The sequence below is a fragment of the Cavia porcellus genome, unplaced genomic scaffold (genome assembly GCF_034190915.1).
Source record: "Cavia porcellus strain 051 isolate PalLab524CR breed Dunkin Hartley unplaced genomic scaffold, mCavPor4.1 scaffold_3, whole genome shotgun sequence".
In the NCBI taxonomy this organism is placed as follows: Eukaryota; Metazoa; Chordata; class Mammalia; order Rodentia; family Caviidae; genus Cavia; species Cavia porcellus.
In genome coordinates, this window is record NW_026947486.1 from 46234128 (window position 1) to 46241557 (window position 7430).

Genomic DNA, 7430 nt, shown 5'->3' on the forward strand with positions numbered 1-7430 from the left:
GATTTGGTTTTACTCTCTTCAAAAAAAAGTAATAAGACTTATGGGAGTAATAAAACCCAAAATGTGTAATTGTCATTGTACAAAAGAAAAGAAAAGAAAGTGCTCTAAAGGTTATAACTGCATTTATGTTTAAGTGTATAAGATAGATAACCATGTTACTGAATTTTTTGGATCATTGAACAAAACTGTTTGCACTTTGACTGTTTGAAAGTCCACTTTATGTGCTTTAATTTTGTAACTTGAACAACTGTTTCTAAGATGAGAATATGTAATCTATTAGCTAATGATTTCCTACTGTTTATTTTTTAAATTTTGTATTACTTGTACCCTTTTCCTGTTTTTTTCTTTTTCTTCTTAAATAATAAAATAAAATAAAATAAAAAAGCACACTAAATGGAATATCAGAATGAAATACACATTTTAGATTAATAAACTTTAGTTTTTGCTTACCTCTGTTTTCTAATATGAATCTGTATTCATTGTGTGAAGAAATAATTAATGTTCAAAAATAGCATATTCTAATGTTTTAGGTAGACTTTTAAAATGATTTTATCATTACAGCCTAGAAATACTCACTTAAAAAAGGATATTTGTCCAAGAACATTCATAGCAATTTACTGCTAAGATAAGTGGTCTACACTGTGGCATTGGTTCATTTCTCAAAATTATTATTAGATAATTTTAAAAATGTAGTTTTCCTCTTAGAAATTTCTAGAAAAGTAGAAATTGCTCTGCAACAGTAGACAGAGGATCCTGGTTTAAAACTTTGCTACTAATTTTCTGTATGTATTTGGAAATTGTAGTATATTTTTTCCTGGCCTTAGTTTCTTTATAAAAAAGAAACTGAGTCAGATGATCTTGATGGTCTTTAACAAAGCTAATATTTCAGGAACATTTTATATCTGTAGAAGTCAATCTGCCTTTAGAGAGCTATATGAGGAAGTATGGAATTTATAAAAGATAAAATGAAATCAAACTCTCTAAAATACTCTTTAAAGGATTTTGCTTGTGAAATTTCATAAGGTACTGATTGATATACGTCTTTCCCTTAATTTCTAGAATAAAGAGATTTTTAAAATAAAGTCCATTAAATGTCTAAAGATATTGGAGCATAAATATGACACCTGTTGGTCAAGTGAGGCATCACAGCTAAATTTTAGTTCCCCAAGCACTTAATTCCACTCATTGTTTTTTAGTGTGACCTTTTGATACTCCAGATTCATTCATCTATTATACAATGACTAACCTAACAGATACTTAGTGGGGTCCTTATATTTTCAAGCCCCTTAAGTAGTCATTTTACTTTGGAGGAAAGTAGGAATTAAGAGAATGAATGTTTGATCTGTGGAAGATTGTTATATACAGCAACCAACTAGACCCCACAGAAAAGCAAGTATCTGCATGCTGCTCGATATGTTATGTGCCCTCTCACTGTAGTAAACAATTAGAACTTTGCTTACTCTGAGACCAGAGAACTGCCTTGTGGTTTGGATAGATCAGGAATGGCTTCATGAAGGAAGTGAGTTTTGCCATTCTTGAGGGCCTCTGTTTCCCCATTTGTAAAATAGCAATAATATTTTATTATTTCATGGAATTGCAGCAAGGGATTTGTGGAAAGGCTATATATGAAGAACATACCATAACGCTTGCCTCAAAGTAAGCATTTGGAGGGTGTTAATCACCCTTCTAACTAAAGCAAAGGTGATTGTGAATTCAGACGGTGACTGAAAAATATGGTATGTGTTTAAATTAGAATGATTATTATGGTAAAAGATACATTGTCATTAATCCTGCTCAACATTTTTGTCTCACAATGGACACATTTATCACTCTTGCCACTTTTGGGAGCAGTTCTTTAAGTCTTCTTTCATTAGTGTCTATATGAGGTATGATCAAATTATGGTTAATGCTGTTGTCATCTAACAAAGACAGGCTTATAAAAACACTAAAGTGTGTTCTCTTCTACCTCATTACCATATTCACTGGATGTGACACTATATGACTTCTTTGTTTTTCTCAAAGTCAAAATGTACATGAAAGGTAAATATTTTTATTTATGTATTTATTTTTGTTGTTGGAAAGACGACTTTCATTTTCTGATGATAAAGGGTCTATAATATTTTAATCAATTCAGGACATGTAGGAAGCCACGACAGCTCAATTAGACATTCACTAAAGAGGACTTCCAGAATTGCTTTAGAAGGGGAATAAATTGTTGGGATAAGTGTGTTCAAAGAGAGGGACAGTATTCTGAGGATAATTAATGGCAATGCGTCTTTTACTATAATATATGACTTAAAGATAAAAATAGTTTTTTATTACACCTGTTAACTTTAATTGTATTTCAAGAATAGTACTGGCTCAAGTTTACATACTTTCCTTTTAAGGGTTTAGGCTGAATGTATAGAACATGATATCAATAATGTTAATTAGTATGTGGATAAAAATGACAATGTTGAGTCTATTTACTTTTCCAGACTAACTAGCCAATTCAACAGCACAGTTAACTCAGTGAAATAAAAGACATTCAAAGTGGCTGTTAACCTGAATGATCTTGTTATTCGATGGCACAGAACTATCAGTTCACTAAATATTGTTCATCTGAGTGCTCTGTATAGTCTGTGCAAAGGCATTAAATAGGTACTATGTGAACTGTGTATAGGTTGGCTGCATTTTAATGATTTTAATTGGTTGTTTAAGGTTGAAGAGACACTATTTTAGATCCTATGTTCCACTGTATAGTTACATTTTAAAAATTGTCACAAAATATGTGTTTATTTTTACACCAGTACTAGATAATTAATGTTAAGTTTATTCCTTGTTTCCTTTAATTCTATGAAATATGTAGCAAACTAACTGCATTTATGAGCAGTAGAATTTACAAAGTAATATTAAAATCTTGTCTATTGCTCTATTTCTGCAGGTGTATAAATTACACTTCCTAAGAATTATCAAACAATTGTTGGCTAAACTTTCATTTCTAAGGATAAAATAAGATTACAGCAGATTTATTTTATTTTATTTTAAAGAGGAAAAAACAGAATAAAACCAATCAAAACAAACCAGTGTAAGAGATACAGGACTTTAGAACATTACAAAATCTACGATACTAACCATAATGCCCCATGACATCTTCAAAATAGTTGCACATAACTTTGGACATAGTAAAAATCAAGAGTAGAATAGAAACAATAAAAACAAAATAATGAATACAGTAAGACTTCAAAACAAGCCAATAGAAAATCCAAAATTGCTTCCATAATATATCTTGCTATCTTTGAAATAGCTGCTCCTGCTCTTGAATTTAACATAACCAAACAAAACAAAACAGAATAAAACCCCATCCAACAAAAAAATGGAAATGATATAGGACTTCAAAACAGGACCATAGGGAATCAACAATGGCCATGAACCTCAGAAGGATACCTGCCCCCAGAAGCCACACTACATACTGCTATCCTCTGAACCTATGATCAGACCACTGGCCTTAGACCTGCAATCTTAGTGAAACTCCAAGACACCACAAGCATCCAATTGCATTTCATGTCAATAGCTATCATCACAGCCTGTGTTTTTCCATATAAGCTGGTTGCTTACAGTGTGTGTGTGTGTGGGAGGGGTGGAGGAATTGGTACTTCTTGTTTGCCAGCCTGTGAGCTAAAAGGGGCTGGAGTCTATCTGTTCCTAATCCTGTGGTGGCCCACACATGATGCTCATTCCCAGCCTGGGCTTTCTTTCTGGTGTGACCCTGTTCTCTGTACCGTTAGTCTGCAAATGGCACTGACTTGTGGGGAGAGGCTGTGGTCTTTATCACACGCTGTAGCAGATTTTGGACCAAAGCAATTACATTTTACAATAAAACAAAACCAAGAGCATGCACATTGTCACATTAGCAGTGAGTTTAACTTGGGTAAGGACAACTTGAGAGAGAGTTTAACTTGGGTAAGGACAACTTGATAGCTTCAGGTATTTGAAAAACTTAAGGGGCAATTTTTGACACATTATGGGAAGAACTTTCTAAAATTACCATAATTAAAAATGCAAACATTCACCTTGACAACTTTTCACTGGTGTTGTCATGAAAGCTGAATTATAGTCTCCTTTTTGCTGCATCTACTACCAGATGTCCAATGGTCCTTCACATATTCTGGTAGTTTCCTAAAATGGTTACACTGACAATGGTGATAATGGGATTATCCAAAGCTACCAAAACACCATTATTATATAAAAAAATTTAGTTAATTGAGCTTCTGCAAAGCAAAGTGAAATTTGTCCTCAAACAAATTCTGAAGAAAAGGATCAGAGATTACCTGGGTACCACTGTCTTTCCCAAGTTTCTTTCCTCCGGCAACCCAGTGACCTACCAGCCCTTAATCTCACATCTCATTTATGATGGTTTGTGAATTTACCTCAGTGGTCATTTAATTCTTTATAAGGCAGTAGATAAAAATGAATTAAGTTTTCTTTCTCCTGGGGTTGGTGATAGTGAACTCAGCTATATCTCAGACTTGTAACATATAGATGGAAGCAACTATGCAGTTGACATGTTAAACCTCACAAGAATGTTAAAGTGTGTATCTGGGAATTTAGCAAAGAGGTTTTACCTATTTAATTAGCTCTAAAAGTTTGATTACTTCCTCTTAAGGTAAGAACTTGACTCAAGTTATTACTAATTCTTTTGATTCCTTACAGTACTTTGGTCACTATTGCTATCCCATTGTAGACTGACGTATTTTTAGTATAAAGAGACAAGTCTTCTTACATTTATAAAGGTTAATACTTGAATATTTCTATGCTGAAAAATAAAATTGTATATTCAAATATGAACTGACATACATTTGACTTCATTTTTACTCTACTTTCTGCAGAAATCATCACTCTAATGCTTTTCCTAAGAAAGGAAAACAAATCCTCAAGATGGGAAGTAACATCACAGTCAGTACAAGAGCAAAGTGTACTGAGCTTCAAATACTGTTTCAGTACTCCCTCTATGCAACCACCTACATCATTATATTTATCCCTGGTCTTCTGGCCAAAAGTGCAGCCTTGTGGGTACTGTGTCACGTCATTGGAAAGGAAAGCAAAGCAGTCATTTTCTTGATCAGTCTCTCTGTGGCTGATCTTACTCACATGCTGTCCTTACCCTTCCAGATTTACTATTACATCAGCCACCACTGGCCTTTTCAGAGGGCCCTGTGCCTGCTGTACTTTTACATGAAGTATCTCAACATGTATTGCAGCATTTGCTTCGTGACATGCATCAGCCTTCAGAAGTGCTTCTTTGTCTTCAAGCCCTTCAGAGCCAGAAACTGGAAGCATAGGTATGCTGTAGGGATCAGTGCTGCATCTGGGTCATGGTGGGGACTGCATATTTGCCAGTTCCCTACCTCAGAAGCACTGGCTTAGCCAACAACAGTGAATCCTGCCTTGCTGAGTTAGGTCTTCACAATGTTAGCGTGGCTTCTTCTATTGCCATGGTAACTGCAGCTGAACTTGGAGGATTTGTATTGCTTGTTGTAATTATTATCTATTGCATGTGGAAAACAAGAAAATCTTTGCAGGAAGTTCAAGCACTACTTACGAATACCAAAGAAAGAAGAAAGCTTTGAGGATGGTCCTAATGTGTGCAGTGGTTTTCATTCTGTTTTTTACCCCTTACCATCTCAACTTTCCATTCTTTATAATGGTGAGGCAACAGGTGTTCTCTAATTGTTCCTTTATTAAAACCACTCTATTTCCACATCATTTCACTACGTCTTGCAAATCTGAATTGTTGTCTTGACCCGATTGTATATTATTACTTCAGAATTTTGTAATCAATTTTCCCAGGCGTTTTGGTTATTCAGTCATGTGCAAGATGCAAGGACAGGGCTTTGGAAGGAAATTCAGTAAAGGAAAGAGGATCTTCAAACTCTCTCTCTTGAATGTTTGAAAGATTTCAAGAGAGTGTGATCAAACATTTAGAACAGTTTTTATGTTTTTAGTAGTTTATCTATGTTATTTTGAAGATTTTTCTAAAAAATAATGTCATTTTAAGAAAACATGACTTTCACACGTAATACAATCCAATAATTTTCTATGGAAAATGAGATAATATAGTAGCTATTGTTTGTTTTCTGTTATTTGGTTCTGAATGCTCTGTGATACTCTCATTCTCTTGAATGTTTTTATGTTATTTTGTTATGTCTGATACTATTGTATATGCAGTTATATTCAACTATTTCAAAGAAAGAGACATTGTGGTAGTTACTGGTAATTATGGGTTGTCTTCTAGTGAAATTCTGTATTGCTTACATTGTACTGTTCTGATCTGCTTTGTTATGTTCTGTTTTGTCTTAATCTCTTTAAAATAAAAAATGATTTCTTTTCCTGCATCTTCAAAATTTTTCTGAAAAAAAATTCATGTCTATATCATTTGTCTAAATGGAAAGATTGTTCAATGAACTATGTGAGAACGTATTTTTTACACAAAATGGTGAACATCAGAATGAATTTCAGCCTGTTTCTCAGCAAGTGGTTTAATCTTGTTACCTACTCTTAAAAGAAATTTTTAAAAATGAATTTAAAGCACTGTTGAAAAATAACAACTATATGATTTTAACTTTGTTTGGGAAGTATACACTACGTGAGTGACAGAGATTAAAAATGAAAGGATTTTGAGTTTCAGGGCTTACTGTGAAATATTTTTGCTTGAATTGAATGTATATGAGTGTGTTTTTGATGTGACACATGTTTTTATATTCTGGCACTAATTCAGAATATATTGTGTTATATCTGTTTATTAAAATCAGCTGTGTCCTTGTCTGCTTAGATCAGTTGCTCAGTATACATCCATAGTCAAAATTTCCCTTGATGTGTTTAAATTGATGAATTAAGAATCATATACATGGATATAGTTTCTCAGTTTCTAATGACCTCAACTTTTAACAGTAAAGATATTCGATGAATATAATCCTACCATACGTGCAGAATGGAAAATTTACTTTAATAAATCTCCATTGTTAATTTGTTTTGTGAAACAAATTACCCAACTGCAAAATTTGAATTTTCATATATTGGATTTTATTAAAATGGAACCTTAAAAGCAGTTACTTTATGAAATTATAGAGTTGTTTTCTTGCCTGTATCAGATTGGAAATTCACAGTTTTAATTGTGTGAATTTTTTGAAATAGTGATTGTATAGCAAACAAAGGCAAATAATATTTACCACGAGGTGGGAGGAGGATAAGGTAGATTATCCAAAAATCTTCTAGGAGTCTGAAGTTTAGAAGGTAGTAGAAATGATCATGTAGCTCTTTAAATAGCAACATTTAAAAGATCGTATTAGGTGCAAATATTTCTAAAATATATTTTTTCTTAACCATTTAAACAGTTTGTGTTAACAAAAATAGCATTCCAATTTGAAGTAAGCACTAAGGCAAATTTAGAA

General features: G+C 33.1%; 1 pseudogene; it reads left to right on the forward strand.

The window, feature by feature from the left end:
• The first annotated feature begins 4917 nt into the window (after positions 1-4917).
• LOC100735837 (putative P2Y purinoceptor 10) lies at positions 4918-5816 on the forward strand (annotated as a pseudogene).
• The last annotated feature ends 1614 nt before the right edge of the window (positions 5817-7430 follow it).